This window comes from Elephas maximus, chromosome 3 (assembly GCF_024166365.1).
Source record: "Elephas maximus indicus isolate mEleMax1 chromosome 3, mEleMax1 primary haplotype, whole genome shotgun sequence".
Taxonomy (NCBI): domain Eukaryota; kingdom Metazoa; phylum Chordata; class Mammalia; order Proboscidea; family Elephantidae; genus Elephas; species Elephas maximus.
This window is the reverse complement of record NC_064821.1, coordinates 64,497,198-64,511,033: the sequence shown is the minus strand read 5'-3', so window position 1 is coordinate 64,511,033 and position 13,836 is coordinate 64,497,198.

The window sequence follows — 13,836 nt, the reverse complement described above, 5'->3', positions numbered from 1 at the left end:
AAAAGGATGCCTCACAGCAGGCTGGGCAGAACCAGAACAACCTGCACTTCTGCCAAGGCCAGAGGCTGCTCGATGGCAAGACTGCAGGGAGGGGCGCGGGCTGGGGCTCATGCCCAGCCAGGGTTAAAAAAAAAAAAAAAAAACCCAGTGCTATCAAGTAGATTCCAACTCATAGTGACCCTATAGGACAGAGGAGAACTGCACCATAGAGTTTCCAAGGAGCACCTGGCGAATTCGAACTGCCAACCCTTTGGTTAGCAGCCGTAACACTTAACCACTATGCCACCAGGGTTTCCCAGCCAGGGTTACAGCCTAAAATTCCACCATTTCGACCTTATTCATTCCTTTGTGAGATTTTACCCCAGGTGAAATGCAGGTCCACCAGGGAGGGAGAACACATTAACGTTTTCTGCAGGAAGGAGTCTCAGGCCCTACCCTGACAACAGGGCTTAAAAGGAACATGGGGCCATGTAGCCCCTGAAGGAGACACCAGCAACGAACTGTACTTCCTTCACATCTTTGGAAACAACCTTGGGCTCAGCCCATCTGGGTTCAAATTCCAGCCTCATGTGACTTACCAGCTATGCGACTTCAAGCAAATGAATCACTGCTCAGATCCTCAATTTCCTCATCTGTAAAATGGGGATGATAACACCTGCCTCACAGGCTGTGGTGAGGATGAAATAAAATAACGTCTGTAAAGTATTCAGTGGTGCCTGGCACACGGGCAGTGCCCAAGAAGCTGTAGCTATTTCCTGTTGTGATTATTTCTTAATCGGTCAGCACAGGGGGTGACCCACCCCCCAGTTTAGGTTGGCTTCAGACACACCCCGCGTTTTCTCACAAATTACCCTGATTTCCTCTGGATTGCTCCATGCCAAGCAGAGGGCCTGGACTGTCTGGGGTGGGCAAGGGGAGGGATGGCAGGAGCTTCCGGAAACAGGATCCAGAGACAAATGAGGTCATAGGAGGGAGCCGTTTGGGGGTGGTAGTGGTATCCTGAGAGGACTGCCAGTACGAAGAGCCCCCAGGCCTTTGTTCAGGTCTGCCTCTCCCACTGGAGACAGCGCTGGGTCCACATCGTCCACCTGAGCCTTGCACCTGCTCCCAGGTAATGGAAGGGCCCCTTGCTCCATGACTCAGAGTGTTGTCACATTCTTTGTATCATGTGCATCTCAGGTGACCCCTGTGATAAGGAAACTGAGGCCCAGACAGGGCAGTGACAGAGTGAAGCTCAAACCCAGGGTTTCCTGTCGTCATCAACAGAAGGAACTTTCCACACCTGTTTGGATTCTTGGAGTATAAGGAGTGAAGGGCCCCTAATGGGGTCCCTGAGGAGCAAGTACACCCTCCTTTCCCAAAATCCCTGAACATTTCTGAGAATGGGATCAAACTCCAATTATCTCAGGGATCCTTCCTGGAGTGTACAATGTTCTTTCTCTGTACCCAGATATGTCTTCCCTTCTCCTCCCTGCCCCAACCCCCACGCCCGCAAAAGCCATGGTGTTCTTATCTGTTGGCGATTAATATTTAACATCTCTTCAGGGCCACCGGTGTAGGCCCAATATCCCCGTAACAAGGGTGGGTTGTCCTCCTTAGCACCCCTGGCCCATTTGCCTCTCAGCAGCTGTAACTCTCTGTCCCTGTGATTCATCCTCCCCTCTCCCCAAGCTGCAAACAAATCTACTTCCTGTTGCTTGTGGCAAACTTGGCCAAAGGTTGATTATCTTCACCTTGCTTATTAATGAGTAAACAACAGCTGGTCTATTCTCAGCCAGGTACATGGGACGGGTGAGCCGCAGAGGTGTTTTATTAAAAGCCACAGACATCTCTTCCAACTCACAGGGCCACTCAGCTCTAAGCTCCCTCAGGGCAACAAGTGTTCCAATTACTCCAGAATTCTCTCAGAGTGGAGTCTGAGTGATTATGAGAGACAGGGATGACTGAGTTCTGTGACCTTCCAGAGGCCATGCCCTGTCCCCAGTGAGGGGCCAGCACCAGGCCACATGACCCCAAAGATTTCAGGTCTTCCCGGCAGTAGAGGGCTGGACTTGCCATGGCTGCAGCCCCAGTGTCAGAGCTGGGCTAGGAGACTTGGCATTCCTGAGTCCTCAGCCTTGGCCTCATAACCAGGAATCTCCACAGCCCAGCCCCAAGAAGGGGGAGTCTCCAGGGTGCTGCCTGCCTATAAGGTATGGGACAGCCATGCCCAGGAGTAACCCAATAAGAGTAGTTAGTAGTAGTACCAGTAATAGTATGAGGAAGAGGAGGAAGAAGGCTCCAACCATGTAGCTTGGCAGCTCACATGCTGTTTTCTCATCTTCCTGTTAACCTTCCATGATAGGTTGTATCCTTGATGATTTGCCAAGGAGGAAAATGTGGCTCAGAGAGGTTGCTTGCTCAAGTTTGTTTTCCAAACTTGCCTCATCTTGAGAATCCCCGAGGGAGCTGACTAAAAATACAGCTTCCCCAACCCCACCCCAGACCAGCTGAATCCACGGCTCTGGGGAAGGGAGCCCCAAATCTGCATTTTTAATAAATTCCTTTGGCAATTCTTATCAGACAAGTTGAAGGAACAGACTTTATACTACAGCCTCAAATCATCTCCTTAGAGTCACCCCCTGCTCAGGGAGTGGGGGAACTACAAGGTTACTTGGGTGGTCCTTAACCCTGTGATGCCTGCATACTCCGTGACCCCCAAAGTCCTCTTCCCCCAGGAACACACAAGGGTTGTTTTGAGCTTCCATCTAAAGAATAGGGCCAATGTGACTGGAGCCCCTCCAGAGTTCCCATCTGAGTCCCTCTCAGTTCTGAGTGTCAGCCTGGACTAGGAGGGTATGGCCAGATGGCACTACCAAGGCTTGTCCCCTGCTGCTATCCGCACTCCACCAACCAGACAATGGGGCAGAAACAATAAGCTGGCAGGAATGGCCAGAGAAGTACAAACAGTCTCCCTGCCTCAGAAAATGGGCTCTGCTCCCAAAAGCCATGCCTAAGCCGGTCATTTGGAACTTAGATTACAGTTTCCAATAAGAACAATGTCATAAATGGTTGACTTACCAAAGCCTCTTATTATTACTAATTAATACACTGTTTAGATCTACTTAATTACTTAATAATTTAGTATTAATGTGTACCACTGAGATGGAATTAGGAGGACAAGAGGTTTATTGGGGGTGATGCCTGTCAAGGTTAAAGGGAGAAGCAGCAACATGGGACGGGGAAGCCTTCAGACCATGATGCAGATGGGACTGTCTTGGCCAATCCAACTTGGAGCTCCAGAGCAAATTTTGCCTTGGAGGAGGCTTATGTTGGGGAGAAATCATCAGACTGTATTGCCCCTGCCAAAGGAGCCCTGGTGGCGCAGTGGTTAAGCATTTGACTGATAACCCAAAGGTCGGCAGTTCAAACCCACCAGCCACTCGGTGGGAAAAAGATGTGGCAGCCTGCTTCCGTAAAGATGTACAGCCTTGGAAACCCTGTGGTGCAGTTCTGCTCTGTGCTGTAGGGTCCCTATCAGTTGAAATCAACTCTTCGCCGGTGGGTTTTAGTACTGCTATCATGTTCATTGCCTGGAAGCTGGAGGAAAAGCATGGCTTCAAGGCAGATCCTGATGCTGTCACTTAACTGCACTGCTGTAGCTGAGCAGCAAGCTCTTTCTAGGAGATCCAAGGGGTGCGACCCCTCAGCTGCCACATACGTGAGAATTTATGGAGCACTTGCTGGTCCCAGGTATCTGGCTAAGAAGTAGTATAAAACCAAAAAAAAAAAAATTGCTTTCGGGACCAAAGAAGAATTGATACATTTGTATTAGGGTGTTGGCAAAGAATACTGACTATACCATGGACTGCCAGAAGAATGAGCAAATCCGTCTTGGAAGAAGTACAGCCCGAATGTTCCTTAGCAGCAAGGATGGCGAGACTTCTCACTTAATTTGGACATGTTGTCAGGAGGGACCAGTCCCTGGAGAAGGACATCATGCTTGGTAAAGTAGAGGATCAGCAAAAGAGAGGAAGACCCTCAACAAGATGGACTGACACAGTGGCTGCAACAAGGGGCTCAAGCATAACAACGATTGTGAGGATGGCGCAGGACCGGGCAGTGTTTCATTCTGCTGTACATATAGTCACTATGAGTCGGAACCGTCTCGGTCGCACCTAACAACAACAATGATCTTCCTGGAAGCAAACTGCCACAACTCTCTCCCGCTACTGGGCTGGTGAGTTCAAACCGATGACCTTTCGCCTAGTAGATGAGTGCTTAACCTCCGCACCACCAGGGCTCTTAGAGGCTGCATAGGGTGGTGTTTAGGGACATAGATTCTGGAGCCAAATTACCTAGGTTAAAATCCGACGTGATCAATAGCGGCGCCTCCATGAGCAAGTCCTCATCTAAAAATGTGAAGACTAAATAAATTAACATACGGAAAGTACATAGTAAGTGCTTGTCTTAGTTATCCAGCGCTGCTACAACAGAAATACTACAAGTGGAAGCTCTTTTGAAACTGAATGTATAGAGGCTGAAAGAGTTTTAAAGTGCCTAATAGTAAAGCCTAGGTTGCCTTGAAGAGACTGTTGGTGGAATTATGAACATCAAAGGCAACTCTGGTGAGGACTCAGAAAGAAATGCAGACAGTGCAGATGGTGAGAAGCAGCAGCAGGATCAGGAAACCAGCATGAGACAGCGCTAGAGCCAACCCACGGAGCTAGAGAGCTGAGTGGCTTTTGGCTGAAGTTTACTGGAGGAGTGGGGTGCCTCCAGGCACTTTTCGGTGAAGCTAAAGAGCTTTGGGACACTTGCCCAGCAGGGCAGACACCAGCCAGCCCGCCCAAAGGCCTGAGGGGCTAAGAAGCCGAGCAATCAGGAAGAAGCTGAAGGGACAAGGAACACAGGAAGTAGAGCTGCCTCAGTCTCAAAGGGTAGGGCCACGAGCTCTGGGGTCTCAAAGAGTAGAGCCATGGCCTCTGGAGTTTCCAAAGGTGGGGCCACAGCCTCCTAGTTTTCAAAGAGACAGATCTTCACCAACTCTATTCTGGAGTGTGAGGTTGCCTTTCATGAGTGCCAGTGGGATGGGGCCAGATCCACTGCCCAAAGCTGAGGGGGACTTCCTTACCACCAAGCAAGAAGAGCCAGCAGCATGAGTCCGTTGGATGTGGGGTCTCTGTGCTGAAAAGCTCCTAGACCGGGGGAAGATTGGTGACAAGGACCTTTCCCTAGAACCGAGAGAGAGAGAAAGGCTTTCCCTGGAGCTGGCACCCTGAATTCAAACTTCTATCCTCCTAGATTGTGAGAGAGTAAATTTCTCTTTGTTAAAGCCATCAACTTGTGATATTTCTGTTATAGCAGCACTAGATAACTAAGACAATAGTATTATGTAAATAATAAATAGCTATTATTGTTTCTATTAGCTCATGAATATTCACAACCACCCAGGGGTTAAGGACTATCCCCATTTTACAGATGCGGACATTGAGGCACAGAGAAATTATGTGACTTGCCCAAGTAATGACATAGAGCTAGAACTGGAAACAAAGCCAGTGAGTGCCCTTACCCACCTGTGATACATCTATAACCTCCATGTGACTGAAATATTATATCATATGCTTGCCATGGAAACTCTGGTGGCGTAGTGGTTAAGTGCTACGTCTGCTAACCAAAGGGTTGGCAGTTCGAATCCGCCAGGCACTCCTTAGAAACTCTATGGGGCAGTTCTACTACTGTCCTACAGGGTCGCTATAAGTCAGAATCGACTTGACGGCATTGTGTTTGTTTGTTTGTTTTTTGGTATGCTTGCCATGAAGATTAATAGAAGACAACATTTGCAATTAAAGTAATTAAACACAATTGAAACACGATGATATAACATAGGAGTAGCACGCTTTTTATCTTGGATGCCAGTGCTTGTTAAAAAAGCAGATTTAGTTAGAATAAGATGAGAGTAAAAAGGAGGAGTTTTAAGACCAGACTGGAGAAGCCCCGAGAGTATGGCCCCCAGACACCCTTTTAGCTCAGTACTAAAGTCACTCCAAGGTTCACCCTTCAGCTAAAGATTAGACAGGCCCATAAAACAAAACAAGACTAAAGAGGCACGCCAGCCCAGAAGCAAGGACTAGAAGACAGGAAGGGACAGGAAAGCTGGTAATAGGGAGCCAAAGGTGGAGAAGGGAGCGTGTTGACATGTCATGGGGTTTTTAACCAATGTCATAAAATAATATGTTTATGAGAAAGTAGTTTCTTCTGTAAACCTTCATCTAAAGTACAATAAAAAAAAAGTTAAAAAAAAAAAAAGATTAACCCAAAGCTAAAAAAAAAAATAGGAGTTTTATGAAGAGTCAATGGGAGGGTTTCTAGGGCCTTCTCACAGACTCTAGAGTGTGATGATTGATTGGGCTGTTGTTGCTGGGTGCCGTTGAGTAGGTTCTGACTCATAGCAGCCCTATAGGATAAAGAAGAACTGCCCCATAGGCTTTACAAGGAGCAGCTGGTGGATTTGAACTGCTGACATTTTGTTTAGCAGCCAAGCTCTTAACCACTACACCACCAGGGCTCCTGATGACTGGGTATCTGGTCTAATTTCTTATGAAACTTTACTTTCTCCTCAAGTTAGTTTTATCCTATCAATCATATTTGGGTTGATAAGTGAATAAGTTTTAGGTAAACAAGGGAAAAAATAACGAAAGAAAAACTGTCCCCTAGAGAAGGAACAAGAGATTAAAGAGAAAGAAAGTGAAAGACAGAGCAAGGACTCCAGTAAATGGACCTCACCTGCTGGTGCTGGTGCTAATGGAATATGGCTTGGAGGACCCAGTCCACTGCTCAGCCCCTGGACTGCGTAGGCCCATTTTCCCTTCCTACTCTAAGGAGGAAGGGGCTAGAGCAAAGAGGGAGGAAACGGAAATTCAGAGGCATGCACAGTAGCTCTGTGAGCAGGAAGAGACTGTGAGGAGGAGCACTGGGCCAGACAGTTCTCCATTTGAGCCACCAGGTGGCACCATCAGTCAAGGACAGTTTGGTTGTTCTGAAAAAATGGGGAGATACAGGGTAATGGGTAGCTGAAACAGGGTTCAAATAACTGTTAGTTTGTACTAAATGCTCACAAGACAAGGAAGGGAAGAGACGCAAAAAAAAAAAAAAAGTAAGGAAAAGGGAGGAAAAAAAATATTTTGAGGAAGCACTACCTATCAGCAGTAGTACATCCACAGGGAGCTGCCAGAAATTCAAGCCAGATACAGAAGAGCACATGGAACAAGGGATATCACTGCTGATGTCGGATCGATCCTGGCTGAAAGCAGAGAACACCAAAAAGGTGTTTACCAGTGTTTTATTGACTATGCGAAGACATTTGGCTATGTGGATCGTAACAAATTACGGATAACACTGCAAAAAATAGGAACTCCAAAACACTTAATTGTGCTCATGTGGAACCTGTACGTCGACCAAGAGTCTGCCGTTCGAACAGAGCAAGGTGATATTGGATGGTTTGAAATCAAGAAAGGTGTGCATCTGGGTTGTATCCTTTCAGCATACTTATTCAATCTGTATGCTAAGCCAATAATCTGATGAACCGGACTATATGAAGAAGAACGTGGCATCAGGATTGGTGACACAACCTTGATTACTGAAAGTGAAGGGGGCTTGAACCACTTACTAATGAAGATCAAAGATTACAGCCGTCAACCTAGATTACACCTCAACATAAAGAAAGTAAAATCCTCACAACTGGACCAATAAGCAACATCACGAAACACAGAGAAAAGATTGAAGTTGTCAAGGATTTCGTTTTACTTGGATCCACAATTAATGCCCATGGAAGCAGCAGTGAAGAAATCAAACAACATATTGCACTAGGCAAACCTGCTGCAAAAGACCTGTTTCAAGTGTTAAAAGGCAAAGATGTCACCTTGAGGACTGAGGTGTGCCTGACCCAAGCCATGATATTTTTTAATCACCTCATATACATGCAAGAGCTGGACAATAAATAAGGAAGACTGAAGAAGAATTGATGCCTTTGAATTATGGTGTTGGTGAAGAACATCGAATATATCATGGGTTGCCAGAAGAATGAACAGGCCTGTCTTGGATGAAATACAGCCACAGTGCTGCTTAGAAGGGAGGATGGTCAGATTTCGTCTCATGTACTTTGGTCATATTATCAGGAGGGGCCGGTTCCTGGAGAAGGACATCATGCTTGGTAAAGTAGAGGGTCAGTGAAAGAGAGGAAGACCCTCAACAAGATGGATTGACATAGCGGCTGCAACAATGGGCTCAAGCATAACAACGATTGTAAGGATGGCACAGGATTGGGCAGTGTTTCATTCTGTTGTACATAGGGTTGCTAGGAGTGAGAACCAACTTGACGGCACCTAACAACAACCTATGAGCCAGGTATTATGCCAAGGACTTTATACATGTTAAACCTCACTCGAAGGAACTCTGGTGGCACAATGGTTAAGCACTTGGCTGCTAACCAAATGGTCGGCAGTTCAAACCAACCAGCCGCCCTGCTGGAGAAAAGACCTGGTTATATGCTCCCTTAAAGACTTCACCCTAGGAAACCCTATAGGACAGTCCTACTCTGTCCTATAGGGTCACTATGAGTCAAAATTGACTTAACAGCAAACAACAACCTCTTTTGAGTCTCACAACCATTCTGCAAGATAAGTATTCATTTATTTATTTATTACAAATATATATATTGAGGGCCCAGTTGTGTGCCAGGCAATGTTCTTGGAGCTAGGGATACAGTGAAGAAGAGAGGTGGCCAAGTTCCTGGCTGTCCTGGCTTCACACTCACCCCTCACAGCAAATGTAGGAGTATGAGTCTTAGGCAACCCTTTTTAGGTTGGGCCCATAGAGGATGGAAGGGAACATGTTCTCCAAAGATTCTGTTAACACTGGGCCAGGGTAGAAACAGGACGCTTTAGAAAGGGGCTTTCAAGAAGGGCGGGAAATTAAGATTTTGACTGAAGAGCTCACTTGCTGGCTTTCATGTACTCTCTCTCTCTCTCCTCCTCCTCCCAACTCCCCCCCTCCACCCCCCACCCCACACTGCCCCAGTGAAAGGTCCCGGAGGCATTAGGAAGAGCAGCAGGGCATAGCAGTTGCTGGCAGCTTGAGGCCCCAGGAGCAGTCAGGATGGGGAGCTGTGCTCCCGGAACTAGAGCTGGCACAGCCTCCTGCAACGTGCTCACCCTCTGAGACTGGGCTCAGCGGGACCTTCCTGACCACCACCTGCTATAATTGCCTGTCTCCCCTCCAGTTTAGGATCTCTTCTCTGACATGGGGCTTATCTCATTTTCTATTTCCTCAGCACCTCCCAGGCCTGGCATGGGGTGGGTGAGGGTGAATGTGAGGGGAAAAGAATTGAGATGGGGTAGGGGGACATGGCAAAGTTTGGGAAGAAGTGACCCACAGTGGACACTCTGGAGGCCTGAGGAACTGAAACTGAGAGTAAAGCAGGAGCTGGCTCCCTGCCTCCTCTCCTCCAGAGTCCAGGCCCCATACACATGTGACCCTGCCACAGGTGGGGGCAGGGCTGCATCAGGGACTGCTGGGGAGCCACAAACTTATGAGTATAGCCAGGAGTAACTTACAAGCACTAAGAGCTCATTTTCAGGTCACATCCTTTCCACTGTCTTTGGAGCCAGGGTGCCCAGTCTCACCGTCTCCATTTTTCAGAAGGGGAATCAGATCAGAGAAGTCTAGTGTCTTCCCTAGGAACTAGTTGGTGGGTGCCGGGGCGGGGGAGGTAGGGAGGATGCAGATCAGAACTACCAGCAGCTGGGAAAACCACCCCTTAGCTGCCACCCCAAGATCTCTGGGTGGCACAAACGTTAAGCACTCAACTACTAACCAAAAGGTTGGTGGTTTGAGGCCACCCAGTGGCACCACAGAAGAAAGACCTGGGGATCTTTTTCTGTAAAGATTACGGATAAGAAAACCCTATGGAGCAGTTCTACTTTGTAACACATGGGGTCACCATGAGTTGGAACGGACTGGACAGCAATATGTATGTTTTTATGTTTTGTTTTTGTTGTTGTTGTTTTTAATCTGCCATCCACACAACCACGTTTGAGCCATTCTATTCTTTCCACTTTAATGAGGGCTGATGGTGGAGTTGTGCAGAAGGGCTCAAGCTGAGAGAAGGAACAGATTTCAGAGAGGCTGGGGGCAGGGTTGGGGGACAGCTCCACCTGTTGCTGCTGCCTGAGCAATGCTAGAAGGAGGGGACAGTCCCTCCCCTCTCCCCCCCCCATCATAGCTCTCATCTATTGTCACCGCACTGTCTCAGTGCTGCTATATTTAAGACCCGTTCAGGATCCAGGATCACATTCTTGTCCCAGTCCCCGCTGAGCCAAGGGCAAGAAGAGACCAAGGACCCCTTCCTTCATCTTTGGAATCTTCTCCCTAGAGACTCCTTAGTGGGCACAGCTGCTTCTGTGAGTCACCTCTGGGGATCAGGGGTGGGGAGGGAGCCCCAGAAAGTGGGACCCTGAGCTTTCCATTGGGAAGTGATTTCTCTCTCTCTGTTTCTCTTTTTCTGTGTGTGTGTGTGCGCACATGCGCATGCATGCTCGTGTGTGTGTGTGTGTGTGTGTGTGTGTGTGTGTTGGGAATGGGACCTGAGAGATTTGGAAAGAGAAAGCAGATATTTGCTGAAGCAGCAACCCAAGTGACAACGCGAGGGGGCCCTAGGAGCCCGTGCCCCATCCCACTGTTCTGTGTGGATTCTTCCAAACTGAGCTCTCCATGATGTGAAAACTGCAAAACAAGACATTTGGGGGACCCCTGGGAACTGGGTCTCTCCCGCAATGGGGCAGGAATCAGCAGGGTCAGGGTGAGCTGGCGTCCTGGTGAACTTAAAGCAGTGCTGGCTGAGCTCTGCCTGGCCAACTGGCAGGCAGAGACAGAGAACAAGCCCCTCGGAGCCTGAATCACGCAGCCGGAAGGGAGCCCATTCTGTGCCTGGGCTCACTGACAGGAACGAGGCCTGGGGAGTGAAAGGAGATGCCTCCACTACAATTCTGGCTTCTTGGAAGCTGGTGACACGTTGGCTAAGAAAGGGTCCCCGTGTATACAGACAGACTCCCCCACCCACTGCCCAGAGCTCCTCTGCCACCAAATCTCTGCCATTCTCTGTGGGGCCTTGGCCGTCACACAGCCTCTCTGCCTTTCGCCTTCCCTCCTGAGGAAGGGGAGCAGACCCCCTTGCCCCTTCTCACTCAGGGGTGCCTGTGGAGGGCCAAGATGGGACAGTAGATGGAGGCTTGAGAGGAAAGTGGAGGGGGTCAACAGGACCTCTGGCCCAGGGCTTTCAACCTCCAGAAAAGGGCAAGAGAGCTGTTTACCCTCCAGGCACACAGCCTGCTAATCCCCCCTACCTGGCAGGCACCCTGGTCCTGGGGGAAAGGGCAGAGAGGCTGCAAACCTCTCCTTGCTTAATCCCTAGCATCAGTCATACTTTAAAAAGAACCAATGGCTCACCCACTGTGGGGGTCTGGCTGCTGGAGGCCCTGGAAGTCAAGGAGGAACCAGGCCCAGGACCCGCTGTGCTAATCGGGGACTAGGGCACGGGAAGCGGGGGTGAGCCAGAGGCTGACGCACAGGAACACTAATCCTCAGCTGCTGGGGCCAGGGCCACTTTGTCCCAGGAGAGTTGGGAGAAAGCCTCTATCTGCCCAGTCTGGTAGGAGTGTCAGTAGCACTCCTCTCAGGCTATTAGGAGGGGAGAGCAGCTGAGAGCAGGGTGGTCATAATCCAGGGGCCAGGAGACCCTCTTCCCTCTGGAGAAGCTGTCCCATCGTGGTTGGCTGAGACTGTCAGCAGCGGCCAAGATGGCTTTGGGAGCAGTCCCTGGTGGCTAACACTGTGCAGTCATCCAGTCTCTCCCTTGGTGTCTACACCTGTGGACACCCAAAGGGAGCAAACACTTAGGAACTCAAAGGAGTAAATGCCCACTGAGTTTGACCCAGGGCACCCTTAGCCCCCTGATACCTCACAACAGGTCCCTTCTGGGCTAGGGGATCTCTGACAAGGCTAGCAGGTCCACCCGCAGGTCATGGACTGAGAAATAGTCACTAGATATCTTCATGCCCAGCTCAGAGCAGAACCTATGAACACACGCACACACTCACACAACCACCCTGCTCTGGAGGCCTCTTGGGAGAGGTGAGGCCAGGGCAGAGCTGAACAGGCAAGAGTAGCCTCCTTTTCTGTCCCTTCTTGGTGCCCAGGGTATATGTCAGGTCCAGGCCTGGCAAGTGCCCTCCCAGTCAGGGGCCTGCTGACCAGAATTCCCACCTGGAGGAGCCATTCTAGCAATTCCATCAAGCGTCATAGAGCTTTAGCATCAGAGGGGTCCTCAGAAACCCAGCAGTGACACTGAGCCCCAGATCTGGGAAAGAACTTGATGCAAAATCCTAAAGCCAGCTAGCACACTGCTTCCCACTCCCCTCAATGGCCTCTCCACATCCATGGACCTGATCCCTGAGTCCTGAGCCTCCTGCAGATCAATATGATCCAACCCTATGGGGTGCCATTGGGGGCCTTAGACCTGAGCCTCAGGAATACAAAGGAGGAAGGCTGTGATCCCTTTGGGAGAAGAAAGGCCACTGGCCCACCCCTGTGTCCCTACCTCAGCCAAGGCCTGGCCCCTGAGTAGATGTATAACATAGAGGTCAAAAGGGCCCCAGGGTCAGGCAGATCTGGGTGCCAGTCGTGGCTCAACCACTAACCACCGGCTTGATGACCTTGGGCAAACAGCTCCCCCTCCTGGGCCTCTACCTCCTCATCAGTAAAATCGGATAATAACTGTGCCCTCGTGCCTTGGGTTATCATAGGGATTGGGGATACACACCTAACACAGGGCCTGGCACACAGCAAGTGTTCACTGTTGTTTCTTTTAGTTTGCTTATGGTAAGCCTTACAATCTTGTTGAGGAGTTAGGATGCACAGATATGAAATAAATAGCAAGGGGAGACATTTCTGAATCAGCTAAATTGTAGAGGGCAGATAAAAAGTACAAAAGAGACCAGAGGAGAGAAAGTTCTAGGTGATCTTAGCTTTTCAGCAAGGCTTCTTAGAAAAATGACGCTAATGCCTAACACTGATGTGATACTTACCATACACCAAGTACTCATCTAACTTTTACAATCACCCTGGGAGGTCAGTAGATCCAGTTTACAGATGAGAAAACCAAGTCAGAGAATCTTGCCCATGGCCACACATTTGGAAGCAGAGGGGCTGGGATCACACCCGGCAGGCTGGAGCCAGAGTCCCCATGCTTAACCGCTGCACTAACATAAACACTCTCAGGCTAGGCTTTGAGGCATAAATAGAGTGAAACAAGCCGGGCAGAGGGGAAGGGTTTTCCAGGTAAGGAAAGCAGAGTGGGTAAAGGCTCAGAGGTAGGACTGAGCGTGGCATACTCAGGAAGAGTGAGGATACCAGCCATCTGGAATCATAGACAGTCTTTAGACATCACAGTGTTCAATAACCCAGAAAAGGAAAGGCCTTGTCCAATGTCACACAATGAGGCAAGGGCAGGGCTACAGCTGGAAGGCAGGGTCAAGCCCAATTACAGGCTCTGTCCACTCAGCTGGGAGGTATGTGGGGTAGTGAATAGGCTCGTCTCAGACCCCAAAGCCCCGCCTTCTGCCATCTTAGGGAGGTCCTCTCCATCTCAGGCCTCGGTTTCCCTGTCTGCCCATTGAAGAAAGAACCTCTACCCAGCAAGCCTCCCAGGGATGTTAGAGGGAACACGCTGGGTAAAGATGGGCAGACTCCTGGTGGAATAACTGTGCAACTCGGCCCTGGCAGGTTGTCATCCTCATAGCC